This window comes from Acyrthosiphon pisum, chromosome X (genome assembly GCF_005508785.2).
Source record: "Acyrthosiphon pisum isolate AL4f chromosome X, pea_aphid_22Mar2018_4r6ur, whole genome shotgun sequence".
Lineage (NCBI taxonomy): Eukaryota > Metazoa > Arthropoda > Insecta > Hemiptera > Aphididae > Acyrthosiphon > Acyrthosiphon pisum.
The window spans coordinates 15,678,692-15,684,188 of NC_042493.1; positions in this window are offsets into that span (position 1 = coordinate 15,678,692).

The following is a 5,497-nucleotide window of genomic DNA, read 5'->3' on the forward strand; positions in this document are numbered from 1 at the left end:
TACTAAAACTAAAGTAAGTTGTACTTACCCGAAATTTAACTCATAAGAATAATCAAAAAGTAAGCAAAAATTATGCTCGTAATGGGCGTACCTACACGTAATTCACGAAAAATAATAACTCAAATCAACAGACATGCCCGATTAACCAATAGCAACCAATATATATTATAAAATACTATTATTATTTTAATCTGCAACAATAAACTTTATTTTTTTTTTTTTATTATTTAGTTTTTTTTTTCTGGACAGACTACGCCACTGTTGTATTTTTGACATCCATATTTCCTACTTTTCTAGTGGATTTTTCTAAACAAAATTGGTACTATGACCTCCAGCAGACTGTCAAGTATAACAGTAAAAAATTTCAGCCAAATCGGTTCAGTAGTTTTCTCGGTTAGCGCGGTCCAAGAAAACCCTTACCATTTTATATAATAGTATATAGATTATAAATAGTCAATAGACCGCATGAATTATTGTATGATAGAAATCATCACATACTGTATATTATAGTATAATATAGCCAAAACGGTCGTCACTGCCGAAAGTATTATATAGGATGCCGCCCGAATTATACGACAAAAATAATATACGTACCTACATGAAGATGCTCCCAGACTTTGTACAAACATTTTCTAAAGTGTTGCAAAAAATTGTAAATAATTGTAAATTCAATACCCGATTTGTAAACGCCCCTTCGGCCGTTGTGTCAAAAAAAAGTTTCGAGGGGCCAAGTTCACGCAGCCCCCCAACTTTGACCGATTGAGTACAGCAATCCGACCAACTATAAGTACGTTGACTGATTTTGAGTTATTAGACACTTCAGAATAATAATTGTGATATTTTTTACTTTTTTCATCGAATGTGCGATTCACCACGTTATATCTACCGTTGCGCCATATATTAGTTATTATATAAAATTATAACAAAGTATATTCATTAAGTATTAACATAAAATATTAAATCTAATATAATATTATTTCACGCTACCACTGCCTATAATATAGGAATACTGTGTTTCACTTATTACTTATTTATTAAGACAATCAGAGAACTGGATTTAGTGTAAATAAGAAACCAAAATATTTTGTACAAATTTACTAAACAAAATATATGAATATTGATTACCCGTTGGCTATTACTTGTTAGCTTATACATTTGACATAACTAGAGGGATTGTAGCTCTAAAAAAAAGCACTTAAAATAATATGCAAGCACTTAAAACCCCTATAATATGCACTTAAAATATTATGGATTTAAAAAATTTTTTTACAATTTTTTTTTAATCCTAATCGAATAAAAGCTCCTCAATCCACAAGGTGTGCACACGGCTCACTATGGTGGTGATGTCGTATAGAGTATCTGTTAATAAAATTAATTACAGCAAATTATATTATTGGCGTATCGGCGATCCTCAACCTCAAACGCTTGTAGGAAAAACGTGTTCCCGCGGGCAGTCAATATTATTATAATTTATAAGACAAACATTTTTAAATTTACATCCAAACATTAGGACTGTATTGTTTTAAATAAAAAAAAATGTCAGTGTGGAAAAAATTGATCTAAGTTAAATATGTCTCAATAAGTATAAAATTACATATAAAAGTGTAAAATATGCCCTAAAAACAAAAAAAGACTTTAAATATGCATTTATATACAAAATAAAATTTCAAAACGAGCTTTGTGAAAGCATGAAACGTATATGTTTCATTCTCTGCTATTTTTGTGACTTAGCAAAACAAATATGCAAATGCTACAAGTTATCTGCCCTGGACATTACACAGCAGACCGTACGTAGCGAGAGCTCGTAGAAAACAATAAATATTTGTTTGTGTAGTGTACCTACTACTGTACTTGTGTGTCAGGCAATTGTGTCTTTTTGATTTACAACACACTGAGGTACCTATTTTCGCCATAAGGTCCGAACGGGTTTTAACACCGCGGTGTTTCTAACGAATCTAGACGTAGGTAATCGTCTAGTTATATGAATTTATTTATAAATGGGTAAATATTATCGTGGTGTGTTATATTCTTACAAATTACGATAGTTCATTACAAATATGAGACGAATAGACGATTGCTGATGTGTCTTCAATTAAAACCACATTAGATAATAAATATTTCAAATTGTATAGATTGTTAATGCGTATTAAAAGATAAATTAAATAAAAATAATTTTCAGTTTGGCACCCCTTTCATGCTGGCGCCCTGGACAGTCGCCCAGGTTGCCCATAACTTACGCTGATCCTGTTTGGGAGACAGAACTGATTCTGTTTTTGATTTAATGATTTTGTTTCGGTATTGTGGTTTATCCATAAGAACGTGTAGGTAGGTATATTATTAGTTCTCATTAGTCTAGTTTGTCTGCAACGGTCAATATACTATATCGAAATTGAAACATGAGATAATATATAACATAATAATATTATATATTTTATACCTGTCATTTAGTGACCTCTGTTCTCTATTATTATCGTCGCGACGTTGACATATTTACTTTTTAGGAGGACGCAATTTACCGACTCCGAATCGCTCATCGAAACTGTGTAGGCATAAAATATTACAGACGAAACCGGAAACTTCTCAGATTACATTTTTATCGATAAGGGGATTGCAAACGGACTATAAAAACGGTAGGATTGACACAAACGAGCAAAATTTACCCTTGACGAGCGCAACGCCACACAATGGTTCAAAAATGAAAATAATTGGCCCAAAGTCTAATTTTCACAGAAATCTTGTAAAATGCTGTGTTACTTATAGGTAGGTACTTAATATATTATAATAATAATATGTATTCGTATATTAACATTACGGGATTAACGGCCCTCCGCGTGACCTGTTTTTTTCTCAAAAACTTTTCTTACAGAAAAAACTCTCAAGTCTCGTAAAAAGATCCTAGTTCGATAATTTTTTTTTTGGAAGAGAAACAATTAATTCTTACAGGGCGCATTAGACTGACATTTTTAATTTGTATCCCTAAACCATAATAAAATATGATTTTAAATTTTGAAACTTTGAAACTTCAAGTGCTCACTACTAAGTAACGAGCAAATATGAGCAAGTAATGATGATATTTTTGTAATCAGTAGATTGTGATTTAACTGGTGGTGTTAATATCGTAGTGTAACTTGATAAAAAAATAATAGAAGCTAATGGAATTATTATTTTATTATTTGTAACATTGTACATTTTATCGACCACATGCCACATGCGGGTTAATAACAATTGTAACTTCATAATTGGGTCATTAAATACTATATTTGTAACTTATCCAACATAGATAAGTGTATTGATGAACGCTTCAATTTCATTTTATTTTATTTATTGTAGACAATTAAACTATATGACGATTATTGATAAAATATCATAGTTTTTAAGAAAAAAAACTATATTTTGTCTACTTTTATATTATTATATGTATATACCCAAAAATAATTTGCAATAAGTTTACATACTTATACGCCTTGGGTAGTATATATAAAACAATTGTACTATCTTTATCAATGGCGTATTTACGAGGGGGATATGGGGGATACATCCCCACCTTTTTTTTTTGTAAAGTTAAGTTTTCTCATTTTCTGTATTTCTCAATATGATATTACTTTTAAGTAGATGTCTGTTTTCTAAATGTTCTAGACGTGGTAATTTTACCGCTCTGATGTACTACACACAACTAGTCGTTAACGGCATATAATATGTGGCATATATATCGGACAACAAACACATATACTTCTATGGTAGTATAGTGTACTGTATTTTTTACTTTTCTGCGAATTAATTTTCGTGCATGGGTGTTTATTATAAACCCTTTAACCAGTCGGTAAATAAAACAAAATTACCATGATGACCGTAGGTTTACCATAGGGCGTGGGTTTATTTTTAGTGACTGAAATGTAGTTAGTGACTGAAAGGCACTTGTTGGCGGTAATATGAATTTATAATAAATACTATTAAGTATTAGGTACCTACTATACAGTTTGTGTTAATTCTTATTTCGCCTTTATCCACACTTACTTCAATAGGTAACAAGTTAGGGGATTTCAAAAATGAATATTATGAACGTATTTATCGGTGTATTATATATTTCATCCCCCGCTAGCAAAATTCCTAAATACCCCTAACAATATAATATTATCAGTATTTTGAAATTGCCACCCTCTTACTAAAGTGCAACTTAAGTGCCGCCCTAGGCGTGGGCATATGTCGCCTAACCCTTGAGCCGGGCCTGTGAACAACATTCTGCAGCCCGCATTAAACTCAGATTTTTATTTGATTTTAAATAATGATATAAAATAATTTGTAAAAAAAACTAAAAATTGTCTATTTTTAACTTATTACGTCTTAGTTTGAAATTAAAATATTGAAAAACGAATTTTGATGTGGGCTGTAGAATATTATCCTTCGTCAATTTAAAAAACTAAAAATCCAATTTGATTGATTCTACAGGGTGGGAACGTTATTCCCGTAAAGTGTGTTTTTGAGGACCAATTCACATTAGCACCGGGGGCTAACTGAGCAATGAATAAATCAACTAATTATTTCGTTCCACGCCAAACGAAATTTGTAACGTTTTATTTGGTTATCAGTAGAAGTACGAATGGCATGACAAAAAAGTGAATAATTTAAAACAATACACAAAACGGTTCAAAATTGCGGAACTCTGATACGTCACCTTGAGTAGGTGTGTGCGGAGAGAAGGCGGCGTCGTCTGTGAGTCAGCTGACGAGTCGACGTCGATGTCAGTAAAGAGAGGGGCGATGAGGGGCGCGACAAGTGAGTACCTACTAAATAACAGCATAGGTTGTATAAATGATAAATAATATTTAATTTACAAGGAACATAATATAGTAGGTAATATATTAAGTGATTTGATAGTGTGAGATCCAGGGGTTTGTCTTTTAAGCACTAAATAGATTTTTGGTAGGATTACTCAGATTAATTGAATATTATTTGAAAGCAATTCTTTTAACGAATATTGGTAAATATCACTAAATATTAAAAAAAAAATGTAAAATAATTTAATATTTACTGGTTGACATTACGAAAATTACCACATGAACATTTATGAGCGTGAGCAGTCATTTTAAAGTATAATATAAGTAGCCTATACTCAATAGGAATGAAAATTTTAAATATTTAACCATGAGCAACATAATTTTTATGTAACAAATGCATATTTAAAATATAAAAATTAAAAAATAGTCAATGCCCATATATTGCAGAAAGAAATATCAAAAAAAGCTAATGTACAAACACATTTAATATAAAATCCTTAACGATACTTTATGTTTGATAATTCGCTCTATTATAGACTATGTCTATAATAAGTTGCAATATATGTATAACACAGTGAAGGTTCTGCTAAACAAAAATTTGTCATGTTGCACGTATGTCAGAGAGATAATGACTGACATAGCCACTGACAACTTCTTAACACATATTTTGATAACAAAATTAAATGAAAAATAAAAGTGGAAAGTAGGTAAACGCTCTGCTG